General features: G+C 35.8%; 1 long non-coding RNA gene across 1 annotated transcript in view; it reads right to left on the bottom strand.

The window, feature by feature from the left end:
* Positions 1 to 19366, bottom strand: part of LOC138706599 (uncharacterized) — a 43498-nt gene extending 24132 nt beyond the window's left edge. The window contains exons 1-2 of the long non-coding RNA XR_011334032.1: positions 19352 to 19366; positions 11546 to 11723 (exon numbers count right to left, since the gene is read on the bottom strand). This is a non-coding gene — a long non-coding RNA (uncharacterized lncRNA). The remainder of the gene's footprint in view (positions 1 to 11545; positions 11724 to 19351) is intronic.
* Between the last annotated feature and the right edge of the window lie 700 nt (positions 19367 to 20066).

Here is a 20066-nt window from a genome sequence, read left to right as displayed (position 1 = left end):
CGTTTTTCCCGCGAACTCTTCATATTTTTTACTGGTGGTATGTTGATAAGAAAGTATTGAAAATATCAAATAAAGAAAATAAATAGCACGCGCGTGAACTAACCAGCTGACTGTGAGGCGGGAGCTATCCGAGGTAAGCAAGACCAGGAGACATAAACACGTGATGTGTCGTCTAGCAGTCATGACTGTACTATTTTTATCACAGGTTTTCATAAACACAGGAGTAAAATGACGCCCAACGCTCGCTTATCTTCAGCTCTCGGCCAGTGCGTGCGGTACTGCGCCGTTCAAGTCTAGGCGTGTGAAAATAATCTATTTAATACCCTCGAAACTTATTGCCGTACCACTAACCAAACAATGCCAAATCCCTCTTAATAATGCAAGGTTTTTTCTCAATATTTTTTTACATTTTTACAAATGGCCAAAAAGCCTAAAAGTAAGTAAAATCAGATTATCTGTCTCTCTATGTACAATAAAAATAAGGATTACTTCTTAGCATAACCTACCAAATGTCAGCTTCAAAATGAGCTCCCGTTCAATGTTCTGCAGTAAATGTTTCCAGAGTTCTGAGCGCTGAAAGAGGTTTGTTTTTATAAAATACGCTAAATTTGTCGCTCAATAGTACGAAAACCGTTTGACTTTCGATAGTATATTTTTGAAAATGCACTCTCCTCAGCACCTTGTATAAATAGGGAAAAAATTAGAATATAAAAAATGCGAGGCTTTTTACTGATCGATTTCATATGGAATAGCCCATATGCTAGTGGATTGTGGTGATTTTCTAGTTTGCAGGTTGAATTTTCTTTTGCCAACTTAGTTTCGAATTTGGATACTGACAAATATTACAAATGGTAATGATTTTGTAACTGGTATGTTGGCAGCTGAGACAAATATCGACAATATTACGCCGGTACTGGAGTTCTATGAAATTAAAATTGTACAGTACGATTATTTAGTTCTGACAGTCACCGGAGATAGCTATGCGCCTAGGTCAGGAGAGTCCATTTAGTTACGCCAAGGGGTGTCTAGGTTATTCACTCGCTTGCCTTCGGAGCGATCGGATGCCATGCTTGCGGTAGAGCGGTATGGTTCCAGTAAAATTAAGCTGTACTGCATTCCTTTACCGACCGCTTGCCCTTATCTCTACTCCGGAACTCTCCCCACTCCTCCTATTACTTCCCCTCTTTCGCGTCGCTGAGCTGTCAGGACTAAATAATCGGTCTGTACTACATTTCTGAGCCTGTTACTGGAAGCTAGTGAAATTTGAACATACTAATAATGAATTAATATCAGTATTAATATTAATACATAATGGTTATTCTATGTGTTGCGTTGTGTATATAATTCAAGACTATAGTCAGGGAAGTTTTCGGAGTTAGTACCAATAATTTAATGTGGTCAAACAAAATACATTTTTAGGTTAGGTTTCGTGAATCAATTGTTTAGTCAAATCAATGAATTTCATATTGCCAGACAAATACCTGACATGTTGATCCCTTTCCCGTATAGTTTGCTTACGAAAATATGTTCCAAATTACTGAATTATTTAGAATAACCTTCCAACATAAAGTACGGTAAGTAAATAAGTACGTAGGATCGTGTGATATCTGGTAACAGTTGGCAACACTGACAAGACGGCAATATTCGCTGTTTAGGAACTGTTCTTATGTGACCCTCACTATATCTTCTAAATCGCGAGTGAAATTTGTGGTCTGCAAGGTCGCAAAATGTGTCAAAATTGTTGCTAAATTTGGTCAACGAGAGCTGATCTTTGATGTTTACTGAGTAGCAGTAGCTGATTGTAAAAAATAGCAAGTCATAAAAAATTAACCATTCTTTACACTTCTGTTTCCGCCCACAACGAGCCTACCTTGTTCAAAATTATATTTTTTTAAATTCAAATGTATTTAAAATTTATTTATTTAATACACTAGGTTTACACTACATTAGGCATTGCAGCCCGAAAGAGCAGAAGCTCGTGCTCGGGCGCAGTTCAGTCTAGTATACAAAATTGAAGAGTGTTCATTCAGCACAATAATATTAATATATAGCAAAATACAGACCATGTAATAAAACGTATTGGAAGACAATGCAAGAGCTAATGTTGCAGGTTGGATGTATAGCTGACTGAAGCACGAAATTTATCGAAGAAATTTTTGATTATTAATTATTATTAGAGAAGAAGAATTCGCTCCGGTGCTGGGGATCGAACCCGGGTCCTTAATTCTACGCACCAAGTGCTCTAACCACTGAGCTACGCCGAAGTTCAATCCACAACATCGGATCGAATCCCCCTCCTGTGGTGTTTTTCCCTTTGTGGCCTGATTCCAAGTTCGACATAAGGAAAAACACTAGAGGAGGAGGATTCGATCCGGTGCTGTGGATTGAACTTCGGCATAGCTCTGTGGTTAGAGCACTTGGTACGTAGGGCCAAGGTCCCGGGTTCGATCCCCGGCGCCGGAGTGAATTTTTCTCCTCTAATAATCATTGTTACCATAAAAGATTCTGTAAGACCTAAAACTAATCTTTACAAGAAAATTTTTGTTCATGATGCAAAAAAAGAAAAACCGTAAAGATTCAAAAATGGTTTCCTCTAAGAATATTTATCTCCTAAGACAAAATTATGTCCTGATGCTTTTTTTTAATTAATAATGTTATTTGTAATACTAGAACTGGTGTAAACAAAATATCTATTTAAAATGGTGGTGCCCCCTGTTAACATTACCTTTTTCAGTGACTGTGCGAACATCTTCATTGACAAATATTTCAGTGTTCTAACAAACTGTTACATCAAAATAAAATGAACAACCAGATAGCTATAAAACGAAATAAGCGACGTATGAAAGCTGCCAAGTCATATACAACTAATCATATACCTACATTTGAAAATACGATAATTGTGTCAATTCATTTCTATTCTAATAACTTTGTAACTTCTTATTAATTTAAAATGTTGTGAACAAAGCCACTCCAAATTATACTATGCTTTGCGTTTTCTTATTGACATCGAATGCACATCTCTACGTAACCCAACACGCCGCAAGGGGTGTATCAACATTTCAAGCCGCTAGATGGCAGCACAGTCACTTTTAGCCGCCGCTTGCAATGCTAAACAGGAAAGCTTTCCAGTATTATTGTTAGAGTGTATTTGGAAATACATACAAACCACTGACACAATGAAACACATACAAGCCACTCATACAAAGAAATACATACAAATCACTGATACAAAGAAATGCATACATATCCCTGATACAAAGAAATGCATACAAGCCATTCACACAAAGAGACACATGCAAATCACTCACACAAAGAAACACATTCAAATCACTGATACAAAGAAACACATTCAAGTCATTCACACAAAGAAACACATACAAATCACTGATACAAAGAAACACATACAAATTCCTGATACAAAGAAATGTAAACAAGCCATTCACAAAAAGAAACGTATACAAATCACTGATACAAAGAAACACATACAAATCACTGATACAAAGAAACACATACAAATCACTGATACAAAGAAACACATACAAATCCGTGATACAAAGAAATGCATACAAGCCACTCACACAAAGAGACGTATACAAATCACTCACACAAATAAACACATACAAATCACTGATACAAAGAAACACATATAAATCATTGACACAAAGAAACACATATAAATCACTGATACAAAGAAACACATACAAATCCGTGATACAAAGAAATGCATACAAGCCACTCACACAAAGAGACGTATACAAATCACTCACACAAATAAACACATACAAATCACTGATACAAAGAAACACATATAAATCATTGACACAAAGAAACACATATAAATCACTGATACAAAGAAACACATACAAATCACTGATACAAAGAAACACAAATCCCTGATACAAAGAAATGTATACAAATCCCTGATACAAAGAAATGCATACAAGCCACTCACACAAAGAGACGTATACAAACCACTCACACAAAGAAACACATGCAAATCGCTGATACAAAGAAACACATACAAATCACTGATACAAAGAAACACATACAAATCCCTGATACAAAGAAATGCATACAAGCCACTCACACAAAGAGACGTATACAAATCACTCACACAAAGAAACATATGCAAATCGCTAATACAAAGAAACACATACAAATCACTGATACAAAGAAACATATACAAGTCATTCACATAGAGACAAATATAAACCACAGTCTAATGCATACAGTCAAGCAACTCCAACACTTTTTCTGCCAACATTCGCGACACTAGCGCCCAAGCGGCAGGCAAGGCACTGGTCATAGGGTTGATACAGTCTCGTTCAGCCAACATGTGCTTTAAAGGGATGCGAGATGTTATAATAACGTTTTAATCATGCGTCGGAATAAAGGTAATGTGTGCAATGACGAAAATTGCAGTAACAACAAGTTTAAATCTCCGAATTTGTCGTTCTTCAGATTCCCTAAAGACCAAGAGAAAATCATAACTTAGTTATGACCAATAATCCACGTTGTAGGTAACCTACGTATTGTGTTCTATAAAACATTAGTTATCAGTTACCTATTTGTATGTCAGGAAGGAGAGTTTAAATAAAAACAAAGTAAATACCTGTTACAGTATATTATTTTTTGCATAGATCATATGTGTAAATGTGTAATCATTCCGATTTTGGATAATGTATCTACAGTTTTTAATGCAAGTAATTCCATAATTTTTGTATTCGTGTTTTTTTTTTCTTTATATTTTTCAAAAGTTGAATGTTATATTGCATTCAAGTAGGGATCATGGTGTTAATCTTTCAAGAATTCATGGAGTATTGTAATCCTTTTGCAAAATATTCACTTCTTGAATAAATCCAGACTGTGTCGATAAATTTCTGATGTGTTGGTGTAGATTCATGTGGCAGACGTATTAAGTTCTCAAGAGCCTTTTTAAATTTAATATAAAAAGCAATCTTTTCTGTAATAATTTGCATGACTGTTATTTGTGTTGATTTTACTTTCCCAGTGATTATTTGAGCCGTTCAGAGCTGAAGTGGTGTAAGTCAAAATTAGGTAATGAGGTTTAAAGTAAAAATTCTGTAAAATATAGTGCAAAGTAGCAATTAATATATCCTTCGTGCTATTCACTGACTACTAACAGTTTAAATAAATTCAATATTAACTGCTACTTTGCGCTGTATTTTAAAGAATGTTTACTTTAACCCTCATTACCCATTTTTGACTTACACCACTTCTGCTCTGAAAATAAAATTTCCTACAGTTTCTGAGTTAATTGAAGTTACAATTTTTTCAACAAAATTGTGTGTTCATTTATTTGTTCTCATCTACGTCATATTAACAGTAAGTGCATGTAAATTACGTATTATGTAGGTAGGATAAGTTAAAATTAAGCTATGTGTGAAAACTAGAAAATGTAATGTAAAATTCGGTAAACTTGCCATAAAAATTTAAACCATAATATCAGCACTATTTATGACTCAAAATAATAAATGAAATATCGGTTCTTAAGAAATGAAAAATAATTAACTTCATAAATCAATGTCATATTAAGGTTTAAATCTCCCCCTTTTTTATTTTCAAGTTTACCTCAGCGGCCGAGTTTACCCCAATTTGCGGTATGGAAAATAGTTAATTTCTCAGGAAATAGGGAGAAGAGTTCACCACGCGATGTACCCTACGAGATATGCCCTACAATTTTGAAGCTAATAATTTTGACTCTTCTCACAGGAAATATAGAGTTTTAGTGATTCATAAATATATTTAGGAATGAATTGAATTAACCATCCACGTACGAACAATTATATTATTTCAAACCATGATACGTTATCAGGGCCATGATTCAGTTGTAAGAAACAGAAAGAATTACGTTTATTCCCAGCTTCTGAAACTTGTAAATTAACTGCGTGTGAAATTCTTCTAGGAGTCTAAAGTAAAATTAATAAGAACCATATACACTTACTGTATAGCATAAAAATATAAAATAAATTACGCAAAACCCGTTTTCTGATGTGTTATCCTATGTTGTGTAAACACTTTTAACTTGCCTGCCGCTAGAGGGCTACTGTCGCGCCAGTTGTCAAATGTTGGCATATTTTATACGTATGAGTTGCGTGACTGTATCTATTAGACTGTGTATAAACCACTTGCACAAAGAAACACATACAAACCACTCACACAAAGTAACACATACACAAATTACTTACACAAAGAGACTCAGACAAACCACTGACAAAAAGAAACATTTCACATAAAAACACGCAAGCATAAACACTCGTACGCAAACAATACTGACACACAAAGAAACACACAACATTTATACAAAATAACACACCCATACAAACACTGACCCAAAGACACTGATATACAAAGAAACACTCGCACAAACAGCCACACAAACATCCAAGCAAGGAAACACACACAAGTATACACACAAAAAAATATCACTCGAACACTACATGAAAACATACTTTATTTTGTGTGATATTTAAAGCCATGAGTGATCAAGATGTCTAATGTTTAATTTTGTTACCATGCCTTGGGCGGGACTTGAACCCACCTCCTCCACGAGGGGCGGGTGGACTCAATGTCAGTCACGATCTTTGCGCGTGACGAGTGATGTGGTTCGCAGTGCCACAGGCGTGGCGCGGTGCCAAATCCTGACACCTGCTGATCGGCCCGAAGGTCCGAGACGGCACGGAAATACGCGTCACTCTCCAGAAGATGCGCTGGTCAGCAAACGATGCGAATCATATTGCACACACAACGCTACACAGTACTATGTTACATCGTCTAGTGTAGAAGTTCGTGTTAAGGCACCATCTCCAGTGGAGCCCGGAGTTACATGCCATTACTTGCCTCAGCAAGTTCCCACTAATTATGCATGTAATTATGGCATTAAGGCAATGCATCTAAATCTACAATTTTCATCTGATCAACTTGAAATTTTGGCCATGCCAGCATATTATGATACTGATATTACACACCGGTTCTTCTGTATGGTTGTGAAACTTGGACTCTCACTCTGAGAGAGGAACATAGGTTAAGGGTGTTTGAGAATAAGGTGCTTAGGAAAATATTTGGGGCTAAGCGGGATGAAGTTACAGGAGAATAGAGAAAGTTATACAACACAGAACTGCACGCATTGTATTCTTCACCTGACATAATTAGGAACTTAAAATCCAGACGTTTGAGATGGGCAAGGCATGTAGCATGTATGGGCGAATCCAGAAATGCATATAGAGTGTTAGTTGGGAGACCGGAGGGAAAAAGACCTTTAGGGAGGCCGAGACGTAGATGGGAGGATAATATTAAAATGGATTTTAGGGAGGTGGGGTGTGTTGATAGAGACTGGATAATCATGCACAGGATAGGGACCGATGGCGGACTTATGTAGGGCGGCAATGAACCTTCGGGTTCCTTAAAAGCCATTTGTAAGTAAGTAAGTAAGATATTACACACCAAATTTTGTTAAGTTGCGTCAAATAGTTTTTCAGATAATTGATTTATTTAAGATGTTATTGTTTTTTATATACAGGGGCATCATTTTATTTTTACTTCTATTTTTATTGTACCTGAGTTTTTTAATGTACTTCATTCCCACCCCTTCTACTAATGAAGTTCAACCGTCCTCCACACAGATCCAAGACCGCATATACAATCATAGTAGCCTTACGGTCATAGTAAACAGTACGTTCCAAAAATATGTTCGCGTTTTCCAGTGATGAAAGAGCTTTCAATATTTAATCATTTTCGCACAGGTACTGTCGTCCATTTGCCTACGTCGTATCCGGTTTCCCCCACCAGCTTTTATTCGCCAGTTAGTGGCTGGGCTGTCTTAGCACTTTTCTGAGAACATTAATTTCTGTTAGGAATTTGACGTCTGCGTAATATTATACAACTGTTTAGAATAACTTAAATAAAAGGGCCTCGTTAAGTCATTAATTGTCACGTGATTTCCTCCCTTTCTACGACCCTAAGACATAACCACTTGGTCGGACAGTAGATAGCATATCTGAGTAATTTTATCTTTTCGGATTGTACGCTAATGTGCTGCAGGCAGTATAATATACACTGCATAATGAATACGTCCGAATGGACAGCTCAGTTCGTGAGTAAAAACACTCATTGTTAATACTGTACTGTATTTTGATTAAGCAAAAACCTAATGAAAATGATCAAACTCAAAAGCGCGATATTTCCTAGTTTACCTAAATGGATGAACTACTTTTCTTCCCTCCTATACCTAGTAAAGTGATTCATTTGTACTTTACGCCAGTATCATCGAACTCCAGTCGTGGAAGGGGGTAACAAAGGGCATTGATCCAACGGTATAGCCAAGTTAATATTAAAAATGTTAGTAAAATAAAATGATGTCCCTGTATTATTAAAATGATCCTTGTACCAAATGGATTATCTAATACAGTCAACTCTGGATATAGTGAACATTCGGTTATAGTGAACTTATATCGTTGGTCCCGACCCGCATACATTATAAAGTACATTAATATTTCCATTTATAGTGAACACTCACTTCGGTTATAGTGAACCTGAAACTTGAACTTCCCCAAGAAAATGTAATTTTAAAATGGCGAAAATGGTAATTAAGAAACCCTTCCTCCTATAAACTTCCAAGAATATGTTCAGAACAAAATATCAAACCTTTTACGCGTTGTGTGCATTGAAAGATGAAGGATTTGTTCAGCTTCCTGGAAAGCTTGAAACATGTTAAAGAGAATACATGTAGTGTACGCAGTGAGGAAGAAAGGAAGGATTAGTTCTGGCTTCTTTAAAAGAGGTTATTCGAAGAATAGGAAGAGACAGTATTTTCTTTTGTAAAAGGGAGTAGAGTGATGACCAAAGGGTAAATAAAAGAAGGATTACAGTATAATAGTCCTCAACCCTCCCTCCCGCATCTTTGTAAAAGTGAACCCGGGGAAATTCCAAGGTTGAGTACACAGTAGCATACCTCTAGTGGGAAGAGGTGCGAAATCGGTCAGTGCCTACTACCTACATGGCCAGATTAGATTCAAGTTTCGAACTATGAACATCTGAATGTGGAAGCATAAAGTGTTTAAGTTGGAAGATAAAATGAACATTATTACTGATATTGAACATGGTCTGTCCCAAGTGGACATTAATATTGTATGTATAGCAAAAAAACACACACTTCGGATTTAGTGAACCTCGGATATAGTGAACGAAATAAGCTGGTCCGCAGAGGTTCACTATAACCGGAATTGACTGTACTTAAAAATTTATTTTCGACTTTAAAAGAGTAATATAAATAAAATGATGAGCAGGCTTTCTTTAATTTAAATTAGTTTCGTAGAAAAAAATATTTTCTATAGTTGTTATTTAATTTTTAATTCTGATGCACATAAAATATAAACAATATTTTATAACAATGGAACCAACAATTGACATGAGTTCTTTACTCAATGTCTAAAGTTTTCCTGAAAATTTCAAGCAGATCGTTAAAAAATTGTTGTACGCAGAATATTTTGAAAAGTTCAAACTGCTGAAAAAATAAAAGATGAGAAAAATGAAATTTAAAATTATACTAAGAACATAATACCTCAAACTAAAAATATCTATACAATGCCTCAAGCCAGTAGATTTAAAAGTCCCCAGTGGGATCCTCTACTGCTTTCCCCATGTTTTGCCAGTTTATGCTGTTCGTCATACTCAAATTGATCACACCATGCTCGAGAAACTAGAATCGAGCACTGCCTGCTCGCCATACTCGAATCGAGCACGTCATGGCCTGCTCGCCACACTCGTATAGAGCACGCCATGCTCGACAAACTCGAAACGAGCACACCATGCTCGAGAAGTTCTAATCGAACACTGCCTGCTCGCCATACTCGGATCGAGCACACCATATTCGACAACGAGCATAGCATATTCGAGGAACGCGAATCGAGCACACCATGCTCGAAAGACTTGAACCGAGCACACCATGCCCGAGAAAGCCTGCTCGCCATACTCTAATCAAGCACACCATGCTCGAGAAACTCGAATCGAGCACTGCCTACTCGCCATACTCGAATCGAGCACACCATGCTCGAGAAATTCGAATCGAGCACTGTTTGCTCGCCATGCTCGGGGTCGAGGACACCATGCTCGACAAAACTCCAATCGAGCACACCCTATTCGAGGAACTCGGATCGAGCACACAATGCTCGAGAAACTCGGATCGAGCACAACATGCTCGAGAACTCGAGTCGAGCACTGTCTGCTCGTCATACTCGGATCGAGCACACCATGCTCGAGAAATCTAGAAAAAAAGTTGAACTGATTTTACAATCTCAGTTACCTCGCTCGATAGGCACACATGTGCCTATTTCTGGACGCATGCGGTCTCGCAAATTCACATGAAACAGCCATTCAAAGAACAGAAAGATGATGAAGATAAGAGAGAGAGAGAGGGTGAGAGAGAAAGAAAAAACAAAATAAAGTGTAACATACAAATAAAAAAATAAAACTTCGTTTACATGCTGCACTCTTTTAAGCAGATATTAATAGGCCTATAATTTATAGAGACCGACAAAATATGAAATAAATATTTTAAAGCTAAAATATCTTCGTTCCTGTATCATTTGGAGCAGGTTTACATCATTATTTATAAAATACGACTTTGAGGATTAATAATGTTCTTTATATTCAATATGCTACAAAATAAAATACAATAAATCTGCATAATTAAACAGTTTCTCGGCATCATCAAATCCTTACGTGAATGCAAGAACTAGGTAACTCAATTTTTATACTGAAGGCAGAAAAAGAAAAACAAGAGTTCTTACATTGGCTGGACTCAACATAGGTTACAATACAACACAAGTAACTTTTCTATTATTATCTGGCAAAAAATTGGATCTTCTGTCAGTTAATATTGTTATTGTATTGTACGATGGAAACCCCATGAAGTTGTAAAATGAGAAGAAATTGAGTAGAGAGCAAAATTGATGGTTGAAACTCGTTTAAAAATTTATTTTATAAGTTTATAAGTAGACATGACAACACTGAAAACTTTCACTGAATTGGAAAGAATGAGAAAAAATAGAATAGGAGCCAGTGTTTTGTTTTAGTTTCTCAAATTCATTAACACTACGAATCCAATTACTCTTAACATAGAATTTTAAGATTTCACTTGCCCTTGGGAATCCCAGTATGTTGGAGGAATGGGCGGCTTTACTTCTTTGAGTGCTTTCTCTATTATCTCATAATATCTGGAAGACCAGTTCACTGGTAGTTATAAAAACTTTAATGAAGGGAAAAATCGTGCAAAATATGAAAAAAAAAAATAAATATTTTTATGAAATATGAAAAATTTACAAAAGCATCATGAAATATGAAAAATTTTTGGCATTATTGCATTCCACCTGTTGTGAATCGCAAAAATCTTTGTTCTCACAGCGTTAGTAGGAATGGTTTAAAATACGAAATTTCATATTTTGCCTGTCTCTAGTAATTAATAATAAATCCACATGCTTGGATAACTGCATAAAAATATTAAACTAATGAAAATAAAATTACTTACATTAACAGTCACTGTCTGATGATGGAATGAGAACTTCTAAATTTGTGTCAGATTCACTCTCCTCTGTACAACATGCATCACCAAATGATTATCAATCACCAGTTGATCCACCATTGTTTGTTCTCTGCACTGGCACACGGATCTCAAATATCACCCTCTTCATAATGTGATGTCGCCTCTGTCGGTAACCATTACAATCTATTTATTTCAGTAAATCCAGAATCATTTTGTAGTAGCAATCTGATAATATTGTTCTTTAGAAATTAAGTAAATCAGGATCACCATTAAGCGATTCTGTTCAATATAGAAGGTTAATTTTCACGAAAATATATAGACAATAGAGAAAGCCATTCATGTATAATTAAAAACACTAAAGTTCAACTTACAATCTGGAGTCCATATTGTTTCATGTAGGCATGTTTTCTGAATAATAGTCCAAGAAAATAACTTGTAAATGGAATATCATTACAAACATGATAAAGGAAATTAATTGTAATGATACAGGTAAGTATAAAAGAGTATGCATCACAGTCAGGACAGTAATTTTTCATCATGCTATACAGTAACACAAAAATCGCCAAGAGAAATACCGACTGCAAGCTCGACATTACATTTGTTCTTAAGACTACCTACACTTAACGAATTCGATTTCTAAACTAGAAGAATGTGAGTTACTACCAGCTTCAGTAGTGAGGAAATGAATGAATTATTTATTATTACTGGTGCATTAGGAATGGGTGGATATCCAGTATTAATGTTAGTAGAGTACAAATGTGAACAAACACAATTAACATAAAAAAGAAACAAATACAAAACATAACATAAACAACACAAAAAATATTATACAAATACAAAACAAAACACAAAATAACACACCAATACAAAACAAATCAAAATTACAAAACAATAATACAAATAAATTACAAAACACTAGCACAAATACAACATCACAACATGAACACGACTCACAACATAAGTACAAAAATACAACACAAATAAAGCTTCTAGAATACACTAAAGCCTGGTTCAGACGGTGTAAGTTTCTGTGATGGATTCCAAGGTGGCTATGCTGATGGCCGCCCTGCGTGGTCACTTGCTGTCTCCCGTGTTGGCTACGGTGACTGTAGTTGTTCACATGGAGCTGGCTCTTTTCAGAGTTCAAATTGGAAAATCATCTGCTGTTTCATCTGTTGCCAACACTCATGGTCAAAAAGAAACTAAACCGTGAGTGGAAAACAACTAAAGTCCTACATTAACAATAGTAAATGTCGTAATAAAGTAATTAAGCCATAAGTGCAAAACAGTTAAAGTTTGATATTTAATTGCTGTTTCTTAGAAACTAAAGAATATAGAAAAAACAGGTTTAGTTGGAAAACAACGAACATGGCGACATGGTTTCAGAGGTGATATTATATGATCATCTTTGGTTTCCAGCCTGCAAACCACCACGAAAAATAGCAAGGAACCTACCCTCGAAATCCAGCAAGCTAGCCATCCACGGACCCACCAGAGCGGATTACTTCCAGCGAATGACCATGCAGGTGACCCATCCGTGGAGTCACCTTGGAATCCATCACAGAAACACGCACCGTCTGAACCGGGCTTAAATCAGGATTAAAATGAAGAATATACTCAATGCTTATGCGACACTTGTAACACACAAATCTTAACAAAGTTTAATACTTTACAAAACACTCAAAACACTTCAAACACTGACACTATGCTTATTAATTTCCAATCGAACGAGTTGGCTCATGCGTATCGCATGGGACTTGCATTCAGGAGGTCAGTGGTTCGATTCCTGGACCCACCAACCTGCCTGTTGCTTTTCAGTGGTTTTCCACAGTTACTTAGGCAAATGCCAGATTGGAATTTTCATTGCCACAGTCCATTTTCCCTTCCCCTCCAGCATAGAAAAAGAGTTTAGATTTCATATATCATTCATCTTCCTCATCTCATTCAATAGACATATTCAGTTTAGGAAGCATGTCTTCATATGCTTATGGGAGGGATGTCCTCTCCGCAACCATTCCTGGGTTCCCAGCCTTCCACAATATCTCTGCTAGGATTCAATCCTTAAGAGCACTTCCAAGGGCACTTCGACACCTTGGCAGAATGAACTTGGAGTGGGGGAGGGTAGGAGGCCCCCATTGGGTGAGCAGATGAGTGGTCACATGCGACCGGTGGGCTAGTACACCCTCATCCTCTTTTTATTTTTTTTTTATTTTAGTAGGTTATTTTACGACGCTTTCTCAACATCTGAGGTTATTTAGCATCTGAATGAGATGAAGGTGATAATGCCGGTGAAATGAGTCCGGGGTCCAGCACCGAAAGTTACCCAACATTTGCTCATATTGGGTTGAGGGAAAACGCCGGAAAAAACCTCAACCAGGTAACTTGTCCTGACCGGGAATCGAACCCGGGCCACCTGGTTTCACGGCCAGACGCGCTAATGTTACTCCACAGGTGTGGACCCCCTCATTCTCATTCATCCCATAACATTCAGGATGCACAATAGGCCTCAGTATGGCTGACGTGCAAAGGGTCGTCCTAACCCGCCCCTAGCCACTGTGGCCTAACCCAACCTAACCTATTAATTTCCAACACTTTCACAGCACTAAATGCTTTTCGCAGCACTAACACTTCCAATAACCATGAACGAAGCAGCAATATTTACAGAAAACACGTAGCATAGGGAAACTGTAAAAAAACATAGAGTAACACAATAATTAAATACCAGCAATAAAGAATGTTCTTTTGTGAATTTATAATACACCCAGTACCATTACTGTAAATAATTTAAACTCTTAAACTTTCATAATATCTACAGCTCGTACAGTTTGTCAAGACACTCACAATTCATTCATTCATTCATTCATTTATTTTATTCCATAGATCTTACATGAGCAATGAAGCTTTAAGATGTGGAACATGTCAACATTTTACAATATTACAATTACAATTTTTACAAATTTTTATAGTTTTACAATTTAGTAATTTTCTACAATTTTGTACAATTTTTTTTACATTTTTTTTTTTTTTACATTTTGGCGAGATGTAGTGAGCTGAGATGAGGTCCGAGGATTCGCCAAAATATTACCCGGCATTTGCCTTTTCGGTGGGGGAAACCTCGGAAAAACCCAACCAGGTAATCAAATCAAAGGGGGTAATCAAATCAAAGGGGTTGATGCCAAGGACTCGCCATAGACCATCCGGCTTCAGTCCCACGGCTGGGGAAAACCTCCGAAGAAACCAAAGTCCAAAGGGGGATCCAACCCAAGCCCGAACGCAGCTCCGGATCAGCAGCCCAGCGAGTCTGCCGACTGAGCTACATCGATGGCTCTACTAAAAGTATACAATACATAGCCAATCAGATTATTAAATTTACAAACGCAAACGATCATTCATAAGTTGAGCTATATTATAATACAAAACAATTTAATTAAATTTAAGGCATAAACAATTCAACCAGTTGTGATATACAGAAATTGATAATACATATCATGCAAACTACTTCAAATTACAAACACAAACAATTTATCAGTAGAGCTATATAGATTACTATTCAATTTAAAGCATATACAATTCATCGGCCAAAACTATACAAATATATACAATACAAAGTAGCATACTTTCATTAAGCTATACAAATTTGTGCAATTAATATCAAGTAGATTAATTCAATTTATAATCATAAACAATTCATCAGTTGAGCTATACATATTACCATTCAATTTACAGTAGGTCTATATACAATTCATCAGTAGAGCTACACAGACTAGTAATCATTTTAAGAACATATACAATTCATCAGCCAAACTATACAAACATATACAATCAAATTAGTTCAATTTACAAACTTATTTTCGTTAAGCTATACAATTCATATGAAGTATATTTATTCAATTTATAAGCTTAAACAATTCATCAGTTGACCTATACAGTATACTATTCAATTTACAGTACATACAATTCATCAGTTATGCTAAACAAAAAATACAATACATAGTAAACAGATTAAGTCAATATAAAAACATATTTTAGTTGAGCTATATAAAATTGTACATGTCATTTAAGTAGAATAATTCAATTCACAAGCATAAACAATTCATCAATTGTGTAGAAGGTATGAGTATGTAGAAATTTGGTTAATTCTTTTCTGAACCTTTTCTCGTTGTTCAAGTCTTTAAGATAATTAGGCAGTGCATTGAAGACTGTTATACATGAATAGCGAACTCCTTTTTTAAAACAGCTTAGACTAACAGAGGGTAGATGAAGATCTGATTTATGTCTTGTATTAAAATGATGAATGTCTTGATTAGTACTGAATTTATCTTGGTTCTTAATATATAGCATCATTAGGGAAAGAATGTATTCACAAGGTAAAGTCAAGATTTCTAAGTTTCGGAAAATATTTTTACACGAGGTCCTTTTATGCACACCGGCCATTATTCTTATAGCTTTCTTTTGTAAAACAAAAACGTGTTTAGCTTCAGACGAGTTACCCCAGAATATTAATCCATATTTCATTACAGAGTGAAAATATGCAAAGTATGACATTTTAATTAAGTTTATATCACCAACAGTAGATAAGGATCTTAATGCATAACAGGCAGAGCTCAATTTACGAGTAATACATTCTATATGTGTTTTCCAGTTCAAGTGATTATCCAATTCTAAACCAAGAAACTTTGTGCTTATAAATTCTTTGAGATGAGTTCCATTTAATCGAATACTGTAGGAAACCTGAGCACTATTGTGTGTACTAAATTTGACTGCACTGGTTTTATCAACATTAAGTGCTAGTTTATTTGCATGGAACCATTCATTCATTAGATTCAGCACTGTATTAGAAGTGTTTATAAAATGATCGTATTGTTTGCTTGAAATAATTACACTTGTATCATTTGCAAATAAAATTACATGGGATGAATTGTTTATGGTCAAGGCTAAATCATTAATATAAACTAGAAACAACAATGGACCTAAAATTGACCCCTGCAGAACACCATGTTTAATATTTCTAAATTCTGAATAAGTAACTTTATGACTATTTGGTACATTTACTTCTACTTTTTGTTTTCTATTTGATAAGTACGATGTAAACCAACCCAATATCTCATCTTTAATACCATAAAACTTCAATTTTTTTACTAATATACTATGGTCTACACAATCAAATGCTTTAGCCAAGTCACAAAAAATCCCACCTACATGTAGTTTCGAATTTAATGAATTTAGTATTTCATCCACCAAACTAAAAGCAGCATTCTCTGTCGATTTTTGTTTTCTAAATCCAAACTGTTCTAAAACTAATATATTGTTGGACTCCAGGTAATGATATAATCTATTATACATAACTTTCTCAAACACTTTTGAAAATGTTGTTAATAATGATATGGGTCTGTAATTAGCAATAGTACATTTATCTCCCTTTTTGTATATTGGTTTTACTATTGAATATTTGAGTCTTTCTGGAAAAATACCACATTGCATTGACAAATTGCATAGATAGCTTAACGGAGGGGATAATATTTCAGAACAAGCTTTCAGAACTTTACTTGGAATTTCATCATATCCAGAGGAATATTTTGTTTTTAGTTGTTTTATCACATGCATGATTTCTGCTGCGGTAGTGGGAATAAATTTGAGACCTAAAAATTCAGTGTTAAATGCATCAGTTAGGTAACCAAGTGCAGCATCTTCTGCACAATCTTGAATTTTTAAGTTCTGAATAATATTTATATAGAAGTCGTTAAAATGATTTGCAATTGATTTTGGGTTATCTATTTTACTATCATTGATTTTAATGCAAGTAATATTTTCACTCTTTGAATATTGATTAGTTTCATTTTTAATAATATCCCAAATAGTTTTAATCTTATTACCTGAATTTTGTATTTTTTCATTCAGATACATTTTCTTTGCATCTTTTATAACTTTTGTCAATGTGCAGTACGAGAACGTTTCAGTGGAGGGGGTAGGAGTAGAAGGGAAGATCGGGCATGTGTCTGAGTTCAAGACAAAAACTAACCCATTCCCCTATAATTCGTAAGTAGACTCATCCAATCTCGTGTGCAGCTCTGTAGGAAGAGTGAGGGGAGTATCTTGACAAAATACATGAGCTGTACATTTATGTTTAACATTCAGGAGGGCGTAACTCACTCAATTAAAAAAAAAATATGGCATATGTTTATATGAACTTTTTTCATCACAATGATGCCAGAAATCACATCCTAGAGTACTGCACAATCTTCGTGAATCACCCTGTATATGTTTAGGAGATTTTGGCTGTACATTACAAAACATAGTATTTTACAACAAACAAAAATGGTATCAAATCCCACAAAAAGACCACTAATACCACCACTACCACTACCACTACCACTACCATCATAATCATCAGTCATCATCCCTAGGTGGAAAAATCATGTGCATTAAGAAGTGGCAAAATATGTATGTACAGTAGAACCCCAATTATCTGACACCCTATTAACCGATTGGCAGATTATCAGACTGTCAATTTCTCGCTCTATTTTCCTGCAGAAATAAATAACTTAAATGAAGTACTGTTCTATACATCATATTAGTAGGTTAAATGTTGTTTTATTTAACGACGCTTGCAACTGCAGAGGTTATATCAGCATCACCGGATGTGCCGGAATTTTGTCCCGCAGGAGTTCTTTTACATGCCAGTAAATCTACTGACATGAGCCTGTCGCATTTAAGCACACTTAAATGCCATCGACCTGGCCCGGGATCGAACCCGCAACCTTGGGCATAGAAGGCCAGCACTATACCAACTCGCCAACCAGGTCGACTCATATTAGTAGGTTCTACACATATTTTTGCTAGAGAGCGTTATTACAAGCCTTTATCATTACACAGCATTGTGTACTGTTCGAATTGCCGTTCTGTAATATAACTTGTATATAAAATGTCTTCCGCGAGTGTTAACAGAAAACGTGTTGTGCTACGTATCGAAAAAAATGGAAATAATGAAATGGTTTGAGAAAGAGAAACTGTTGCTCTTCTGGCATCAGAATACGAGAGTTACAACTGCGCGGTTTAATAAAAAAAGACAAGGATAAAGTGTAAAAAAGTATGTAAATCTACAAGATGAGACCTCCTTTATTCCTATATTTCCGAGACAGTCATTACAAAAGGCTTCCTTCCACCTTAAAAACCCATCGTTGATAACCAGACTTAAATGAGTGAAATTCTGATCCACTCCTAGCAAGTAAATACAAGACCATGGAGGAAATTACGAAATCTTTCATGATACGGATTATCCGATTTTTTCGATCAACCGTTCAGTCCATCCCCTTCATTACTACGGATAATAGAGGTTCTACTGTATATATGTATTTAAAAACTTAGGATATATGCACTGAAGATGGAATGCATTACTCAAAATTAATTTTTTTTTATATTAAGAATTTTACCTTAATTTACATACTTCAATAATGCCTACAAAATTTTTAATCTTTCATACTTTTTAAATTTACACAAATTGGAATAATAACGCCATTATATTACTGCAATGAAGAGCATGTTTGAAAATTTTAATATAACTATTCGAGAAAAAGTTGACGAACTAAAAAAAAAATCAGTCATTTATGTTTCTGGCAAATTTGATATATTCTACAAAGTTCTCTCACAAACACAGGATTTGCCAAAATCAGCATTGAGAGAAAAAGTAAAAGATATCTCAACTGCTATAGGGGCTCAAAATTTTCTTAATATCAGCATGGCCCACATATGTATTGAGTCTTAAATATAAAGTATCTCTGGGAGTTTTCTTACCTTTACTTTAAATGCTGAAAATGCTCTCCCTCTTCGTCAAGCTGAACAGTTGAACACGTTGTTCCTGGCTGTTTCTTGGAGCACTGTGTTGTCAATACCATTGATCTTTTTTGTAATATCCTCCTTCAAGTTGTCCAATGTCCAATAGCATGCAGACTCTTCCATTGAAGTAACCCCACAGATAAAAATATGAAGTCAAATTTGGTGATCTCGGTGGCCACAAAATTGGATTCATAATTTTTTCTGCAGATATTTGCACACCAAACCCAGACTTTCACTGGATAGATAAGCACTTCATTGATGCCATGCACACAACATACAGCTCAAATTCCTGTATTCTGTGAGTTCGCACAGCTATACAATTGAAACCATGTCTTGTCTTTATACCATGTGATTTGTATAGTCTTTGAGCACAATTAATAGTTCTAGATTCATTTTTCGGGCTGAGAGGCCATGGTCTGTTGGTTGGTTTTCTACCAGACGTTTCATCTGCAACTGCGGCAGACATCTTCAGTGGAGTGGTATCCGAGGTCGCAAAACTCTTCTCGGCGTACCTGAGGCAACTGATCCTGTGGCTGGTTGTGCGGGTGTATTTATAGTGCAACTAGCGGGCCGAGGCCTGTTGTCGCTGTGGTCCGCGATCGTTCTCTGCTCCTGTTCTGGGTTCCGAACTTTTGTTGTAGTGGCTTCTTATCTGTTCTGTTTAGGACCGGAT

Source organism: Periplaneta americana, chromosome 9 (genome assembly GCF_040183065.1).
Source record: "Periplaneta americana isolate PAMFEO1 chromosome 9, P.americana_PAMFEO1_priV1, whole genome shotgun sequence".
NCBI lineage: Eukaryota > Metazoa > Arthropoda > Insecta > Blattodea > Blattidae > Periplaneta > Periplaneta americana.
The sequence above is the reverse complement of the archived record's forward strand: the minus strand, read 5'-3'. Positions and strand labels throughout refer to the sequence as shown.